Source organism: Rhinoraja longicauda, chromosome 13, assembly GCF_053455715.1.
Source record: "Rhinoraja longicauda isolate Sanriku21f chromosome 13, sRhiLon1.1, whole genome shotgun sequence".
In the NCBI taxonomy this organism is placed as follows: domain Eukaryota; kingdom Metazoa; phylum Chordata; class Chondrichthyes; order Rajiformes; family Arhynchobatidae; genus Rhinoraja; species Rhinoraja longicauda.
Window position 1 is genome coordinate 22,806,742 of NC_135965.1, and position 19,369 is coordinate 22,826,110.

The following is a 19,369-nucleotide window of genomic DNA, read 5'->3' on the forward strand; positions in this document are numbered from 1 at the left end:
TGGCATGGATTCGGTGGGCTTAAGGGCCAGTTTCAGTGCTGTATCTCTAAAGTCTAAAGTCAACAGACCTGTTATTCTCAGCTTTTGTATCTTCTGCCCGATGGAAGTTTGGACAAGACCGTAAGAAATTGCAGAGAGTTGCAGATATAGCCCAGTCCATCACTCAGACACTTCCCACCATTGATGCCATCTACACCACGTGGCCTCAGGAAAGCCTCCAAATTAATTAAGGACCAACATTTTCCAAAAATGTTTTTCTTCAGAGATGCTGCCTGACCCGCTGAGTTGCTCCAACAGTTTGTGTCTATCTTCGGTATAAACCAGCATCAGCGTTCCTTCCTACAAACATTCTCATCCAGAGGGTATCTGGAATAAGCTGCCACTGAGAATAAAAAACAAGTGTGAAGCTCCCTCTACATTGTCCCATCACACATTCCCAAAGTCAGGCACGGAGTGAAGCTCCCTCTACACTGTCCCATCACACATTCCCAGGCTCAGACACAGAGTGAAGCTCCCTCTACATTGTCCCATCACACACTCCCAAAGTCAGGCACGGAGTGAAGCTCCCTCTACACTGTCAAATCACGCACCCCCAAAGAAGGCACAGCATAGGTTGGATGCAGAGTACGTTGCAAAGTATGCATTGGATATTATTTGGGGAAAGAGCTGATGAATTTCACTTCAGTGATGCAGAGAGAATTAGTGCCTTAACGTTGAGGGAGAATGGATTAACTGCAACTATACCTCAGCATCACGGTCATTGCTGTGGCAACAGACAAGAGAGCATTAAATGCTGATTTCTCAGATGTGTGTGAAGGAGCAAACTATAATTGATCTCCATTTTCAGCCGTTAGGGAGACGGAACACGAGATGGGGAGATCAAACGTAATTATTGGGCAGCACAATGGCACGGTGGGTCGAGCCGCTGCCTCGCAGCGCTTGAGATCCCGCTTTGATCCTGACCTCGGGTGCTGTCTGTGTGGAGTTTGCACGTTCTTCCAGTGACCACATGGGATTCCTCCGGGTGCTCTGGTTTCCTCCCACATCCCAAAGACGTGTGGGTTTGTAGGTTAATTGGCTCTCTGTGAATTGCACCTTACTGTGTGGGGATTGGATGAGAAAGTGGAATAATATAGAACGAGTGTGTGAATGGGTGATCGATGGTCAGCATGGGCATGGTGGGCCGAAGGACCAATTTCTGTGCTGTATCTCTAAAAACCTATTGAATTTAACCTGATTCTGCTATCAAACAGCCACCATTTACTCTTCATGTCACATTTAATAGACATTTGGATAGGTATGTGGATAGGAAAGAATTAGAAAGTTGTGGGGCAGTTTTGGGCAGGTGAGACTAGTGTAGATGAGGCATCTTAGTCGGCATGGGCAGATTGGGCTGAAGGGCCTGTTTTGTGTTGTATGATTCTATGACTCTATAATAAACGGGGAAATAGCTTGAGAACAAAACTCGACATTGAAAACATGACTTTGTGCAAGTTTGTCCCATTTTGATTTGGAACTGCCGGAAGTGACAAAATTTAATGGTTGGCGTTAACGGACCGAAGATAGATACAAAGTGCAGGAGTATCACAGCGGTTCAAGCAGCATCACTGGAGAAATGGAATAGGTGACGTTTCGGGTCGGGGCCCTTCTTCAGCTGTTATAGGCCGAAGCCTCACTATAGTTGGACTACGACATCCAACATGCCTTGCAGTACGTGGGAAGCATATCATGTTGCCACGACAACAGACTGTTGCCAGGGCGACGTCTCTGTTTGTCTTGCCATGTTATTGTCAGAACAAAAGCAATCAAGCCTCTGGGAGAAAGCTGATGGGATTGGCGTTGCCAAGTCTGCAGAGCCTTCCTGGAGGGCAAAGGGTTTAGTCCCTCACAATGTAATAGGGATAAAGCGCAGGAGGCTGAGGGGTGATCTGACAGAGGTGTATGAAATCATGAGGAGAATAAGATGGGGTGAATGCACAGAGTATAGAAACAAAGATGCTGGTTCATACACAAACATGAACAAAGTGCTCGAGTAACTCAGCGGGCCAGGCAGCGTCTCTGGAGAACATGGACAGATGACGTTTCTGGCCCTTCTCCTGAACGTCACCTATCCATGCCCTGAATGCAGTCTTTTCGCCTTTTAATCAGAGTAGGGGAACCAAGAACCAGAGGACATAGCTTTAAGATGAGAGGGGACGGATTTAATAGGAACCTGAGGGGTAACCTTTTCACACAGTGGGTGGCGGGTATATGGAATGAGCTGCCCCAGAGGAGGTAGTTGAGGGTGGCCAGGGTAATACAGTACATAAATATAATTGTGTCAAACTAAAGTACTGTAGATCAGGCAAAGATACAGAGTGCAGAATATATTTCTTTGCATTGTCGCGCATCAGTTGCATAGTTTCATTTAGATAATTATTGTCCTAGACAGGTACATGGATAGGAAAGGTTTAGAGGGACCCTTCTTCAGACAGGTTAAATTTCAGGCATCGGTCTCAACAAGGATCCTAACCCGAAACGTTGCCTGTCCATTTCTCTCCCTAGATGCTGTCTGCCCCGCTGAGTTCCTCCAGCACTTTGTGTTTTGCTCATGATTCCAGCATTAGTTAGTTTAGTTCATTGTCCCGTGTAGGGAGGTATGGTGAAAAGCTTTTTTGTTGCACGATATCTAATCAGCGGAAAGACTATACATGGTTACATTCGAGCCGTCCGCAGGATAAAGGGAATAACGTTTGGTGCGAGACAAAGTCCGATTAAAGATAGATTAAAGAGTCTCCAATGAGGTAGATGATGGATCAGGACCACTCTCTGGTTGGTGGTAGGACGGTTCAGTTGTTGATAACAGCTGGGAAGGAACTGTCCGTGAATCTGGAGTTCTTGGTGTAATCTTAAAGCCTCGATCTGGCAATGCTGTTGATTTTGAGCGGCTACAGCTGATATCATCGCAATTCCCTAGAGAATCCTCCCAGACAAAACAACCCTGCACACTAGAGACTGCCTTGGCACTTATCTCCAATGTCCGGGAGCAAAGATAGGGTTTCCTGCACTGACTTTTATGACAGGGAAAGGCACCTGACAGAAACTTATTGTCCCTTGAGCAACACTCCTGATGAACCTTTCCCTGAGGGGGCAGGTGGTTTTGAACTCTGTACAGTTCAGCTCAGTTTAGTTTAGTTCAATTTAGTTCAGTTTAGTTTAGTTCATTTGTAGCTTAATTGGCTCCGGTTGTAAATTATCCCTAGTCTGTAGGACACTGGGATCGCTGGTCGGTGCAGATTTGGTGGGCCAAAGGGCCTATTTCCATGCTGTTTCCTGAAACTAAAGAAAACTAAACAAAGGGTAGTTTAGTTTAGTTAAGAGATACAGCATGAGAACAGGCCATTTGGCCCACCGAGTCCACGTTAACCACGATCACCGGTTCACACTGGTTCTATCCCACACATTATGGTTCTATCCCACACACAATAGTTCTATCCCACGTGGTCCTCCCATAAGCTAGGGTACTGTCTGATTCATCTGTACCCCATTACGGACATTTGTCTAATTGACTACCTTTAATCGGACTATATCACACTTTAATGTTATATCTTTGCATCAAATGTTGCACCCGTTATCCTTTATCTTTGCACTGTGGATGATGGCTTGATTTAAGTCGTCTTTTTCTTGACTGGATAGCGCACAAACAAAAGCTTTTCACTGTCCCTCTGTACACAAGACAACAATAATCTAAACTAAACTATGGAACTGATGGGCTACAATGCAGAGAACTATATCCTTCACACTGTAGCTTCCCCTTTGCTCTATCTACAGTACTTGAGTTTGACACTATTGTATTTGTGTACGATATCACCTGTATCTGATCTGTTTGGATCGCATGCAAAACAATGCTTGACAATGCAAAACAATGCTGCACTTCGGAACAAGTGATAATAATAAACCTAAACCTGGTGTCTCAGCCCAAGAGATGGCACAGTTGGCAGTGTGGCACTCCCTCTGTGGTAGATGAAAGATTCCACAGGCTTGGATTTGGGATCAGTATTGTCAAGTGTACCAAGGTACAGAGTTGGATTCTGAAGAAGAGTCTGAAGAAGGGTTCTGACCGGAAACATCATCAACTCCTTTTCTTCAGAGATGCTGCCTGACCCGCTGAGTTACTCCAGTATTGTGTGGCCCGTAAGGTGTAGGAACTGATTTAGGCCATTTGGCCCCTTGAGTCTACTCAGCCATTCAATCATGGCTAATCTATCTTCCCCTCTCAACCCCATTCTCCTGCCTTTGCCCCATAACCACTGACACCCTTGCCAATCAGTCCGTGTCTATCTTTGGACTCTGCAAACGATGGGTTAAAGGAAACCAGGAAGGCAGGAGACAGGCTGTTCCAATGAAATCACGCAGAGACACAACAGTGTGTTGATCGGGAGACTGCCTTGACATTATCTTCAGCTATTGAAGCAAAGGTTTGAATTTGCCTGCCATCCTTCCTGGCCCTGGGGATGTTCCCATCCTCTGCAAACCAGCTAACACAATGCAGATGTGTTTGGTGTGGTGACTGCTGTGCTATAGTGAGGCAGGAGGGTGAGATCACTTGGGAGATGGCTCCCGACAAGGCAATGTTGTCCCTGGATGCCACTTTCTCACTTTGAGGGGAATAGATAAGATAAACGCCACAGCTCTTTCCCAGAGGTGGCACAGTGGTGCACTGCTGCCTCACAGCGCCAGAGACCTGGGTTCGATCCTGACTATGGGTGCTGTCTGCATGGCGTTTGTACGTACTCCCTGTGACCGCGTGGGTTTTCTCTGGGTGCTGTCTGTGTGGAGTTTGTACGTTCTCCCTGTGACTACGTGGGTTTTCTCCGAGTGCTCCGGTGTCCTCCCACATTCCAACGATGTGTGGGTTTGTTTAATTGGCTTCAATACAATTGTTGAATCATCCCTAGCGTATTGGATAGTACTCATGTACGGGGTGATTGCTGGTCGGCACGGACTCGGGGGGCTGAAGGGTCTATTTCTGCACTGTGTCTCTAAAAATCTAAAAAGCTTTACAAAGTCTCAAGAGTGCGAATTCCAAATACTAGAGGGCATAGCTTTAAGGTTGAGAGGGGCAAAGTTTAATACAGAGAGTGGTGGGTGCTTGGATCGTGCTGCCAGGGATGGTGGTGGAGGCAGATACCATAGTGGCATTTAAGAGTTTTTTAGATAGGCTCATAGAAGTGCAGCAAATGGAGGGATATGGTTCACATGCAGGCAGAGGAGATTAGGTTAATTTGGCATCATGTTTGGCACAAACATGGGCAGAAGGGCCTCTTCCTGTGCTGTGCTGTTCTACATTTAGTTTTCTAAGGTGGTTCATCAGCACCTTATCAAGGGACAATTGGAACGGGCAGTAATTGACGCTTATATTTGGTAAATATAATCGCCGATGAGTTAGATAGAGCTCTTAAAGATAGCGGAGTCAAGGGATATTGGGAAGGCAGGAACGGGGTACTGTTTGCGGATGATTGGCCATGATCACAGTGAATGGCGGTGCTTGCTCGAAGGGCCGAATGGCCTCCTCCTGCACCTATTGTCTATTGTGTATTGTCTAAATTAAGAAAACAATCCCTCGTTACCTATCTCAATCAATTTGAGAGCAATCATTTCACAGCCACAGGATTGCATGCTAATGAAACGACAACCCTTGGCCTTTTGTTTATCTGCACTTTTTAGAAACATAGAAACATAGAAAATAGGTGCAGGAGGAGGCTATTTGGCCCTTCGAGCCAGCACTGCCATTCATTGTGGTCATGGCTGATCATCTACAGTCAGAAACCTGTGCCTGCCTTCTCTAGATATCCCTTGATTCCACTAGCCCCTAGAGCTCTATCTAACTCTCTTTAAAAATTCATCCAGTGAATTGGTCTCCACTGCCTTCTGTGGCAGAGAATTCTACGAATTCACAACTCTCTGGGTGAAAACGTTTTTTCTCACCTCGGTTTTAAATGGTCTCGCCTTTATTCTAAGACTGTGGCCCCTGGTTCTGGATTCCCCCAACACTGGAAACATTTCTCAGTTTCTGTATCGCTGTCATGCTGTAACTCTATATTCTACACTCTGGTATTTTTCTCTTTGCACGACCTGTTGTACTCATGTATGGCATGGCTGGACTGGGTCGCACACAAACAAAGTTTCACACTGTATCTCGGTACACGTGACAAAAATAAACTAGCAACAATTGTGGCAACTATTTACTGCAAAACTAGGAAAGATTAGTGTTCCTGAGAGTTAGCAGTAAGCTACAGACCATGGACTTTATTTATAATCAGATTGCAATGGTTAATTCTTTCATGTTGGTGGTGATGGTATTTGTGGCTTTAGTTTGGTTTAGAGATACAGGGTGGAAACAGGGCCTTTGGCCGACCGAGTTCAAGCCGACCATCGATCTCACCACACTCTAGTTCAATCCTACGCATTAGTGGCAATGTACAATTTTTACCGAAGCCAATTAACCTGCAATTAACATGTCTTTGGAGTGTGGGAGGAAACCGGAGCACCTGAAGAAAGCCCACGTGGTCACAGAGAAAATGTACAAACCCCGTACAGGCAGCACCCGTAATCAGGATCGAACCCGGGTCTCTGGCGCTGTGAGGCAGCAACTCTACCGCTGTGCCACTGTGCTGCCCCAAGATGCTGCCTGAGCCGCAGTTATATCCCAGCACTTTGTGTGTTGCTGTCAATGACCGTAGCAAACCACTCAGCATCCTCAAACACCCTACCCACTCGGGGCAATTTGATGCTGATGCTGGGTGTCTGGCACTGTCAGGCAGCAGCTCTACCGCTACGCCACTGTAAACTCATCATAACCTGAGGGGCAATGTCCTCACACAGAGGGTGATGGATATGTGGAACCAGCAGCTAGAGAAGGTTGTGGAGGCAGGTAATATAACAGCATTCAAAAGACGTTTGGATGGGTGCATGGGTAGTAGAAACAAGGAACTACAGATGCTGGTGATCACACCAAAGGTCACAAAGTTAAAACATACTTGGACAGATGCATGGATAGGAAAGGTTAGAGGGAAACGCGGCAAATGCAGGCAGACAAGGCCAGTTTATATGGGGGATCTTGGTGGGCATGGATGGGTTGGGCTGAAGGGCCTGTATTCGTGCTGTGTGACTCTATGACATCTTCCTAAGCCCAGTGGTGACCAGTACCTCTGGCCACATTTAGTCCCAAAAACAGAAGCGCTGGAATAACTCAGCGGGTCAGGCAGCATCTTGGGGCGGCACAGTGGTGGGGCGGCACAGTGGTGGGGCGGCACAGTGGTGGGGTGGCACAGTGGTGGGGCGGCACAGTGGTGGGGCGGCACAGTGGTGGGGTGGCACAGTGGTGGGGTGGCACAGTGGTGGGGCGGCACAGTGGTGAGGCGGCACAGTGGTGCAGCGGTAGAGTTGCTGCCTCACAACGCTAGACACTCGGGTTCGATCCTGACTACGGGTGCTGTCTTTACGGGGTTTGTACTTTCTCCCAGTGACCATGTGGGTTTTCTCTGGTTGCTTCGGTTTCCTCCAAAAAACATCTAGGTTTGTGGGTTAATTGGCTTAGATACAATTGTAAATTGTCCCTAGTGTGCAGCATAGTGCTGGTGTATGGGGTGATCGCTGGCCTGCGCAGACTCGGTGGGCCGAAGGGCCTTTTTCCCCGCTGTATCTATAAAGTCTAATGTAAAGCATCGCTGTAGAACGTGGATAGGTGGCGTTTTGGGTCGGGGCCCTTCCTCTGACCCTTCTTTTTAGGTAAACCACCATTTTCAGTTCCTCTTATCTCCTTTTGAATCCTAAAATGTTGTTCCCAGCTGCTTTTGATGTTGTCATGCGGTGAGGGTTGTGTCCATCTTTTCCATGGATGGACAGGACCCACATTCAATGTGGACAGGGGCCGTTTTGGGCCTTCCAGTCCCCGGAAGATGAGCAGTGGGGTGGGTCTGGGTCTGGGCCATTCAGCGCTGGATCTGTAGCTAACCCTTGTCTCTCTGTCCTGCACAGGTCATTCTGGTTCAGGTTAACCCTGGAGAAACATTCACCATCAGGGCAGAAGATGGGTCCCTGCAGTGCATCCAAGGTAAGCCGGCCAGCCGTGGACAGAGGTCCGTGACACCAAGGGTAGAGACCAGAGAGAGGTGGTGGCATCTTCTCTGCAAACCATCTAACGCAATGCACATGCGTTTGGTGTGGTGAGGCAGGAGGGCGAGATCACTTGGGACAAGATCCCAGATATGGCAGTCTTGTCCCCTGATGCCATTTTCTCACCATCAGGGGAATAGATAAGATAAACGCTCACTTTCGAACCCTTTTCCCAGGGTGCGAATGACAAAGACCAAGGTGGCACAGTGGTGCAGTGGTAGAGTTGCTGCCTCACAGCACCAGGTACCTGGATACAATCCTGGCGACGGGTGCTGCCTGTATGGAGTTTGTACGTTCTCCCTGTGACCACGGGGGTTTTCTCCAGGCGCACCGGTTTCCTCCTACATTCCGAAGAGGTACAAGTTAGACCTTTAGTATGTGGGAGGATAAATCTACCTGCTTCTGTTTACTTGCTTCTGTAACATTGGAAATTGTCCCAAATGTGTAGGATAGTGCTCGCTCGTGTACAAAGTGATCGCTGGTCGCCCCATTCACGGTGGGCCAAAGGGCCTGTTCTAAAGTCTAAAGTCGAGGGCATATGTTTAAAGTTGAGAGGGGAAAGTTTAAAGGGTAAGTTTTTTTATTCAGAGGGTGGTGGGGGCCTAGAACGCTCTGCCAGGGGGTGGGGTTGGAGGCAGGAAAGATGGTGGTGTTTAAGAGGCTTTTAGATATGCAGGGAATGGATGGGAATATGGATTGCATGCAGGCAGACATTAGTTTAACTTGGCTTGTGTTCTGTACGGACATTGTGGGCTGAAGGACCCGTTCCTGTGCTGCATGTTGTAAGCTGGAAAGGGTGTAGAGATTTACGAGGATGTTGCCAGGATTCGAGGGCCTGAGCTACAGGAAGTGTTTGGGCAGGCTAGGACTTTATTCCTTGGAGTGCAGGGGGAAGAGGGGTGATCTTACAGAGGTGTATAAAACCATGAAGGGAATAGATAGGGTGAATTCACAGTGTGTTTTACTGAAGGGCCTGTTCCTGTGCTGTGCTGTTCTATGTTCTATGGTCGATGCGGACTCGATGGCAGAGGTTCCTGTCTCCACGCTGTCAATACAAGATAGGAATGATGGACAAAGTGAAATCTAGGTTTGATGGTTGTTTGTGAGTCAGCCCATGTCTCCGGTTGCCTCGCCTGTTTGCTTTACAATCCCCTGGGCGCACAGAGCCGCTGGTGCCAGAGGTTTGATGGGATGTTTCTGACTGACTGCCTGACTGAGAGTCCAGAGGAGGTTTAAGAGAATGATCCCAGCAATGACTGGGTTAATAACGTATGATGAGCGTTTGACGGCACTGGGCCTGTACTCACTGGAGTTTAGAAGGATGAGTGGAGACCTCATTGAAACTTACCGAATAGTGAAACGCCTGGGTAGAGTGGATGTGGAGAGGGTGTTTCCACTAGTGGGAGAGTCTGGGATCAGAGGGAACAGCCTCAGAATAAAAGGTCGTACCTTTTGAAAGATGAGCAGGAATTTCTTTAGTCGGAGGGTGTTGATTCTGTGGAATTCATTGCCACGATGTGGAGGCTGTCTTTGGCTTTTTTAACGCAGAGATTCACAGTTTTTCATTAGGGGGTGTCAGGGGGTTAAGGAGGGAAAGCAGGAGAATGGGGTTGAGAGGGAATGAAAGATCAGCAATGATTGAGTGGCAGAGTAGACTTGATGGGCTGAACGGCCAAATTCTGCTCCTATAATGTATGAACTTATAAACCTCAGGATCCCAGGGTCAGGGACTCGCAATTAACATGCACCAGAGGTCAAGTGTCGAGCTGTTATTTTACGCTGTTCGGTGTCTTTGTTTGGTTGCCACGGGTAACTCAGTTACCTGCTTGCCCATTGCACCTTAAATGGGTTTTTTCAAAAAACATTGCGATGCCTTTCATGGGAAAAAATTAGTGAAGCGAGGGGGGGGGGGGGGAGAGAAAGGGGGAGGGGAGGGAAAGGGAGAGGGGGAGGGAGAGGGGGAGGGAGAGAGGGGGAGGGGGAGGGAGAGGGGGAGGGGGAGGGAGAGGGAGAGGGAGAGGGAGAGGGAGAGGGAGAGGGAGAGGGAGAGGGAGAGGGAGAGGGAGAGGGAGAGGGAGAGGGAGAGGGAGAGGGAGAGGGAGAGGGAGAGGGAGAGGGAGAGGGAGAGGGAGAGGGAGAGGGAGAGGGAGAGGGAGAGGGAGTCCATGCCAACCATCGATCACCCGCACACTAGCACTGTCCTACTAGGCACAATTTATGGAAGCCAAATAACCTACAACGTGCCCCACCCACCCCCACCTCTCTTCCAGCTTTCTCACCCCTTCTACAATCAGTCAGAAGAAAGGTCCTCACCCGAAACATCACCTGCCCATGCTCTCCAGGAATGGACACAAAGTGCTGGAGTAACTCAGCGTGTCAGGCAGCATCTCTGGAGAAAAAGGATGGGTGATGTTTCGGGTCGGGACCCTTCTTCAGACTGTAACACCCTGTTCAGTTCTGCAACACTCTCTCTCGCTGCTCCCCCTCCGTATTGATTTTATACTCTTCATACCTTTCGTTCATTTGTTCTTTGTACTTTTTCACATCCTCTGGTTTCCCTCTCCCCTGACTTTCAGTCTGAAGAAGGGTCTCGAGCTGAAACGCCAATTATCCCTTCTCTCCAGAGATGCTGCCTGACCCGCTGAGTTGCTCCAGCATTTTGTGTCTATCATCAGGGGTTCCTTGTGTGTCCCAAACTCCATCCTCAGTGCGCTGACTGATGGAGGGGGAGAGGGGTATTGGAGAGGCGGCCGGCCGGCGTGTGCTGTGTGTTCAGCTGCAACACTCGAGTTCTAAATCGGTCGCTCTTATCCCAGCGGCAGACGTGGAGGCTCCAGTACTTTATTCGGAGCAGTGCGCGTCTGTCGCCAGGAGAAAGGCTCTGAGTTTTACAGATAAACAAAGCAACGGCCCAACTAACACAAGAGGCAGGGGCACGTCTCATAGTCACAGAGAGTCATAAAGTCACACTGCGTGGAAACAAGTGGGAGAAGGAAGGCATTTGTGTAGAGTGAGATACTCAAGGCGTGGGCTTTGGTCAGAAATTTAGACTATGAGGAGCATAGGAGCAGAATTAGACCATTCGGCCCATCGAGTCAGCTTTGCTAATATCATGGCTGATCTCTCTTTCCCTCTCAACTCCGTTGTCCTGCCTTCTCCTCGTTGGGCCCTCCCAGTGATATCTCACCAACCAGACTCCGAATGACTCCATTGTCTCGTGGAGTCAGGTTCTTCAGCCCGACACATCCATGCTACCTTCAAACACCAATCTATAACAAGCCCATTGACCAGCACTTGGTTCAATAGTTTTGTCTATGTCATAAGATTATCATCTGCTTCTTCTTGCGTTTGAGGCAGCAGAAATTATGTAACGCCCTCCAGGCGCTGTGGCCAGTGCAATGTGCTGTTGTCGAGGGCCGTGAGGTCTACCCCTCCACCAGGGGGACGGGGGATAGCGCAGTCGAAAATGACGTGCTGCGCTGTTTGCTGGTCTGCTCCACACACGCAGGCTGCTGATGAACGCAAACCCCAACGATGCATGTTGGCGTTGAACCGGCCGACCTCTGTGCGGAGCCGTTCAGGGCGACCCACTCTTTGTGGGGCATGTCCGAGCCGGGTGGGGCTGTGGTGTTCGGTGCGACAGTGAATTGAGGAGGTCGCGAAGTCTGTTCCCAGCTGGTTCTCCATGCTCCTAGTATGTTGAAGCCGGAGCCACAGAGGGTCGCTGCGTGACGGGAGTAGGGGCGACGAGATGACAGGCGTTGAGGTCCCAGTTGCTGTGAATCCTGGGCGAGGTGGTGCAAAGGATGTTTGGCTTCAGATGGGGTCTTGCACACCAGCCTATGAGCGAAGAACTCTCTGCGAAGCTTGGCAGGTGCGATACCTGCGAGCACCGGCAGGAGATCTGTCGGAGTAGGGCGTAGGCAGCCAGTGATGATCTGCATGGTGCTGTTGAGGGTGGCGTCTAGCATGCTAGTATGAGCGCTGCGGCACCATGCTGGGGCGGCGTACTCAGTGGCGCTGTACACGAGTGCAAGAGCACTGGTTCGGAGAGTAGATGTCTTGGCACCCCATGACAATCCAGCCAAGCAACGCAGGAGGTTGTTCCGTGCCGAGACTTTAGCACGGAGTGCTTCAAGGTGTTGCTTGTAGGTCAGCTGCCAATCTAGTTTCACCCCGAGGTATGTAGGAAATGGGTTGTAGAGTAGGGGTGACCCATTGAGGGTGACGGTTAGCTGGCGTTGAGCTTCCTCGTTGTTCAGGTGAAAGGCCGTTATGTGGTTTTTGCCACACAATTATCATAAGACATTGGAACAGAATTAGACCATTAGGCCCATTGAGTCTACTCCACCATTCGATCATGGCTGATCTAATTTTCCCTCTCAACCCAATTCATCTGCTTTCTCCCCGTAACCTTTGACGTCTTTATTAATCAATAACCTATCAATCTCCACTTTAAAAATACCCAATGACTTGGCCTCCACTGCTATCAGTGGCAATGAATTCCACAGAATCACCATTCGCTGGCTAAAGAAATTCCTCTTCAGTATTGCCTGTTCCTTTCCGTGCAGATGCTGTTCAACCTCCTGGGCTTTTCTGGTTTTGTTTTGGGTCCCGGGCAGTTTGACTATCACGGGTAGATACAAAGTGTTGGAGCAACTCAATGGGTCAGCTAACATCTCTGGAGAATATGGATAGGAGACGTTTCCGGTCGGGACCATTCTTCAGAATACCCCAATGGTCCGCCTAGCTTTCAGCTGAGACCATCTCGACGAATCTTTGGCCAAGAGCCTGGAGACTGAACAGGAGTGACCTGGTGACGATGTTCGAATGCCAGAGCAAGGTGTTCTGACCTGCCCTTGCTCTATGCTAAGCACATAGCTTATTAACAAAGGCCGATCTCCAAAGCACACACACTTTTGGCTCCCCATAGCCTGAGTAGAATCCACAAACTTCAACTCATATAGTCATAGAGTTTTACAACATGGATACAGGCCCTTCAGTCCAACCTGTCCATGGCAACCAACATGCCCCAATCCACACTAGTCCCACAAGCCTGCGTTTGACCCATGTCTATACTTCCTCATAAATCTTCTCTGCACCCCTTCCAGCTTAACGACACCCTTCCTCTTGCAGATAGCAAGGTGATGTTTTGGGTTGGGGCCGAAGAAGGGCTCTGAATCGAAACACACCTATCCATGATTTTCGGAGATGCTGCCTGATCTGCTGAGTTACCCAGCACTTTGTGTTCTTTTTTATAAACCAACATCTGCTGCTCCTTGTGTCTAAATGAGTATAGAAGTTGGGTTGTTATGTGACAGTTGTACAAGAGGCTGCATGTGGAGAACTGTGTTCAGTTTTGGTCACTCTGCGATAGGAAAGAATGTCATTAATCTGGAAAGGGTGCATGGAAGATTTACGAGGATGTTGCCAGGACTCAAGGGCTTGAGCTACAGGGAGAGGTTGGGCAGGCAGGAAGCTGAGGGGTGATCTTGTAGAGGTGTATAAAATCATGAGGGGCATTGATATGGTCTTTTACCCAAAGTAGGGGAATCAAGAACTAAAGAACATTGGTTTAAGGGCGGAGGGGGAAGGTTTAATAGGAACCTGAGGAAAAACCTGTTCACACAGAGAGTGGTGGGTGTAAGGAACGAGCTGCCAGAGGATGTAGTTGAGGCAGGTACTATAACACCACTTAAAAGACACTTGGACAGTTATTTAAATAGAAAAGGTCTATATCCCAAACATGGGGAAATCGGACTAGATTAAATGGGCATCTTGGTCGGCATGGGCTAGTTGGGCCAAAGGGCCCATTTCAATGCTGCATGACTCTTTGACACTATGACTACCTGTTAGTGAGTTTAGCAAAATCTTTCAATTATGTTTTGAATAGTGGGGTTTTGAGTAGTGGAGTTTTGAGCAGTGGACCTTTAGTTAGTTTTGTTTATTGTCACGTGGACCAAGGTACAGTGAAAAGCTTATTTGTTGCCTGCTACCCAGTCAGCGGAAAGACCACACGTGATTACAATCGCGCTGCCCACAGTGTTGTGGAATTTTGAGTCGGGAGGTTTTGCTGAGATCCAATTTTGTGCTGTTTGTTCTTTCCACCCTATTGTTTTGTGTTGATGAAAAGAAAATATTGCTTTTAAACGGTCTCCACAAGGAAATCAAAGGAAGGGAGCCACTGTGCCCGTCGAGTGTGAATTATGCAATTTAATAAAGCTGCTTTGAACAGGGCCTTTGTCTGCTTGTTAGCTCATCTCACACACCGTACTGTAATTAACCTCTGCGACGATGGCATCCCAATTGCTGTTTTTCCTTTGGGTAAATTAGTTTTGGAAACTTGACGAGTTCCTCTTGTACCTTGGCCTTTGATGTTTATGACAGAAATAAATCCTAGCTAATTTCACTGTCTTAAAAAAATGGTTTTGCCCTGGGGGCAAGTTGGGATAGAGTTTGTTCTTTGTGATTTTGCATTAGGGGGTGTATTACAGACATACCTGTGGAAGGAGAGAGAGCTTCATCCACCGTGCATGTTGCAAGCATTGTCCTTTGGAGTGATTTGATTTGGTTTGGTTTGGCGGCTTAGCTTGGCATGGCCTGCCTTGGCGATACAGCGTGGAAACAGGCCCTTCAGCCCACCGAGTTCTCGCCGACCCGTGATCACCCGACCAGTGATCGGCCGTTTACACTCGCACTATCCGACACACCAGGGACAATTTACTGAACCCAATTAACCTTTGGAATGTCGGAGGAAACCAGAGCACCCTGAGAAAACCCATGCAGTCACAGGGAGAACGCACAAACTATGTGCGGATAGCACCCGTAGTCGGGATCGAACCCAGGTCTCTGGCGCAGTGAGGCAACAGCTCTACCACACTGCCCCACTGTGCCACCCTGAGTAGTGAGTGCAGTTCTGGCCGCCCCATTGCAGGAAGGTTGTGGAGACTTTGGCGATGGTGGACAGGAGGTTTACCAGAAAAATGCCTGAATTAGGGGGTATCAACCGCAGGATAGTTTTCTCTGGGACGTCTGAGGTTGTGGGGAGACCCGATAGAAGTGTGTAAACTTATGAGAGGCGTTGCAAAGGTCAACCGTCTCAACATTTTTCCTGGTGGGGAAATGGCCAAGACCAGAGGGCGTAGATTGAAATGGCCAAGACTAGAGTGCCTAGCTTTGGGGTGAGAGCGGTAAAGTTTAAAGGAGACATGCAGGGCAAGTTTTTAAAGAGTGTCCGGAACGTGTTGCCAGGGCTAGCGATGGGGGCAGATACGATAGCAGCATTTGAGAGTTTTGCAATTGCCTTTGTTTCTAAGCGTTCAAGTTGCCGGTCCAGGCCGTGATGGAAGCAGTCAATATGCTCTCCAGCGTACACCTGCAGTAATTCAATAAGGATATTCATCGACATACCGAGTCTCCTTGATCTTCTAAGGCAGTCGAGATGGTTTCCTCTTGTGGGAGAATGTAAACCAAGTGGGTGGTGGTGGAGGCAGATATAATAGAGGCGTTTCAGAGGATTCTAGATAGGCGCATGGATATGCGGGGAATAGAGGGATAAGGATCACGTGCAGGCAGATAAGAGATGGTTTTGTCAGCCTGTCGGGCAGGGAGATTGTGGGCCGAAGGGCCTGTTCCCTTGCTGTACTGTACCGTGTTCTATCCCAGCAGGGAAAAGCAGAAGACAGTGACTGCCAGGGAGTTGTTGTCAGTTACATCCAGGCTCTCCAACTGCCTGGGAACCGTCTGTTTGCACAGGCCGGCTCTTTGATCTGACTACCCAGAGAGGAAGTTATGGCATACGTTTGTGAAATCACTGGTTCTGCCATAGCTGGGGCTTTGTCATTGACACCGGGCCTTGCAGCCATCTGTGGAAGCTTGGGTGCGGAGATGTGCGGGGGTCTGTCTCCGGGAAAGTGGGTCCCACTAATGCAGGGGAATGGCAAGAGCATTCCTGAGAGATGAGATGGAAATGTTTCATTGAACTGTTCAAAATCTGGCACACTAAACTGCGCGAAAGCGTGCACTGGGAGGAGGCCTAATTAAAGAATTTAATTAAAGATAATAGCTCCTTATGTCGTTTGAGCCAAGCGCTCTTTGATAATGTTCCTGTGAACTCCATTATGCTTACACCGGAGATAGACTCAAAGTGCTGGAGTAACTCAGCGAGTCAGGCAGCATCTCTAGAGAACATGGCTTGACACAAGTTTTCCCATAGAACTCTAAATGCATACAAACAATGTCTCTGTGAAAACAAAGATAGACACAAAGTGCTGGAGTAACTCAGCGGGTCAGATAGCATCTCTGGAGAACATGCATAGGTGACCCTCCTTCAGTGATTATACCATTGATTGCTCATACCAATACTTCATGTAAATGTGGTCTGGGATATGTCCCTGAGACTGCAGTTTAGTTTAGAGATACAGCATGGAAACAGGCTCTTCGGCCCATCGAGTCTATGCGACCATCGATCGCCGGTTCACACTAGGTTTGCGTTATCCCATTTTCACACCAGTCCCAACACACTAGGGGGAATTTACAACGGGCCAATTAACCTACAAAACCTGCATGTCTTTGGGATGTGGGAGGAAATCGGAGCACCCGGAGAAAACCAACACGGTCACAGGGAGAACATGCAAACTCCACGCACAGACAACACCCGAGGTCAGGATCGAACCCGGGTCCCTGGCGCTGTGAGGCAGTGACTCTACCAGCTGCGGCACTGTGCAACGTCTCACTGTGCAACGTCTCATAGAGTCATACAGCAGGGCAACAGGCCCTTCGGCCTGACTTGCCCATGCTGTCAAAGATGCCCTATCTACACTCGTCCCACCTTCCCTCATTTGGCCCACTTCCCTCTGAACCTTTCCAAACCATTTACCCGTCCAAATGTCTTTTAAAGGTTATGATAGGACCTGGGTGAAGGGCCTGTTTTCCTGCTGCGTCAAAAAAAACCGTTTTGGCATCGACAGGGTTGACAGTCAGAGAGAGGCCTCTTCCGCCACGATGGAAATGCCAAACTGGAGAGGGCATAGCTTTAAGTTGAGAGGGGTAGAACTTAAAAAAGAGCCGTATCTCTAAACTAAACTAAACTGAACCAAAGCTATTTACAAACAGGCCAGGCTTAGCTTCCTGTTTTCTTTTCCAGCTTCTCGCCAAGTTCCTATGTGTTTCTTGGAATTTTCTAGGCAGGAGTCCTGTGCCTCTGGCAGTGAGTCCTCCCCGCCAGTGGCCTTGCCAGTGGTCCCATAGCTGCCATCAAGTTGTCGGCTCATCCGACCCATGCCGAATGCCAGGGAAACGTATCAGTCCCCCTCTCCTCACTACCCTATAACCCTCTTACTTATTCCCACCTGCCCGTCCAGTGTCTAAGGTCATGAGGGGGACAGATCGGGTGGATGCACAGAATATTTTACCCAGGATGGGGGAATCAGCAGGGAGGGGCTCGGTGGGGGGGGCTGCTGCCACATGTGGCGGGAGGCAGTAGATGCGACTGACTGTTCGGTCAACTTTTGTGCAACTTTGTCAGCGCCAAAACATGGCGGCACTTGTGTACTGCGTCGGCGAGGTCTGCTGCATGATTCCACCGGGTTGTCGGCAAAACAAAGCATTTCACTGCCCCCAGGTACGTGGGACAATAAAGTATCAGTGAATCATCAACAACTGGAGGTTTAAGGTGAGAGGGCAAAGATTTAATAGGAACCTGAGGGGCAAGTATTTTCACTCAGAGGGTGGTGGGTATACGGAACGAGCTGCCAGAGGAGGTAGTTGAGGCACGTACTACTACAACATTTAAACGATACTTGGACAGGTACATGGATAGGAAAGGTTTAGCGGGAATGATTTCTGAACAAGAGTCCCGACCCAAAATGTCACTTCTCCATTTTCTCCAGGGATGCTGCCCGACCTGCTGAGTTACTCCAGCATTTTGTATCTATCTAAGGTTGTGAGGGATTTGGGCCAAACATGGGCAGTTGGGACTAGTGTAGAAGGGGCAAGTTGTGCCGAAGGGCCTGTTTCCGTGCTGTACGACTCTGTGACATCCCTGTGACCTTCTTGCCACTGAGCTACACAAGGGCCAGTTTACGATTGGCCAATTAACTTTATTGGGATGTGGGGGGGGGGGGGGGGGGGGGAATCGGAGCACCTGGTGGAAACCCACGTGGTCTCAGGGAGAACATGTAAACTTCATACAGAGAGCATTGAACACAGGATTGAAGACAGGTCTCTGGCGCTGTGAGGCAGTGGCTCTACCTGCTGCACCACAGGTCCAAACAATTTTGTTTTATCAGTTTCCCCAGAACCTTTAACAAAGTATCAGACAAGATGAGGGAATAAGGATTGTAAATGTCAGGACATTACCTGGCAAGCACACAAGTAGATAGAGTGGTAAAGAAGGCGTATGGGATGTTTGCCTTCATTGGTTGGGTATAAGAGTCATGAAGAGTCATAAAGTTGCAGCTTTATAAAACTTTTGTTAGTCCATATATAGAGAATTATGTGCTGTTCTGGTTGCCCTATTACGGGAAGGATGTGTAGGCTTTGGAGAGGGTGCAGGGGAGGTTTACCAGAATGCTTAATTTAGTTTAGTTTAGCTTAATTTATTGTTGTCATGTGTACCGAGGTACAGTGAAAAGCTTTTTTGTTGCATGCTATCCAGACGAGCGAAAAGTCTGTACATGATTACAATCAAGCAGTCCAGAGTGTACAGATACAGGATAAAGGGTATATCATTCATGTGCACGATAAAGTCCGATTAAAGATGGCTCAAAAGTCTCCAGTGAGGATATGGATTATGTGCAGGCAGACAAGAGTTAGTTTTGGCAGCATGTTGGGCACAGGCATTATGGGCTGAAGTGTTCCTGCGCTGTAATGTTCAACGTTTTATGTTTTCTCTGAAACATCGGGGCCTGATTGTAAGGCATGACAGAAGTGTATCCAATTATGAGAGGCATGGATAGGGTAGACAGTCAGAAACTTTTCGGAAGGGTGGAAATGTCAAAAAGACTAGAGAGTATGGCTTTAAAATGAGAAGGGGAAAGTTTAAAAGAGATGTGCGGGACAATTTTGTTTTACACAGAGTGTGGTGGGTGTCTGGAAGGGGTGGTGGTGGACGCAGATGAGGTGGCACTGTTTGAGGAGCATTCAGAAAGGCACGTGGCCACGCAGGGAATGGAGGGTAGAGATTACGCTCAGCCAAATGCAGGATTAGTTT

At 48.6% G+C, this 19,369-nt stretch overlaps 1 long non-coding RNA gene across 1 annotated transcript in view; it reads left to right on the forward strand.

The window, feature by feature from the left end:
* The window catches only part of LOC144599171 (uncharacterized), a 59,123-nt gene extending 51,026 nt beyond the window's left edge, over positions 1 to 8,097 (forward strand). Inside the window, exon 3 of the long non-coding RNA XR_013547973.1 lies at positions 8,020 to 8,097. This is a non-coding gene — a long non-coding RNA (uncharacterized LOC144599171). The remainder of the gene's footprint in view (positions 1 to 8,019) is intronic.
* The last annotated feature ends 11,272 nt before the right edge of the window (positions 8,098 to 19,369 follow it).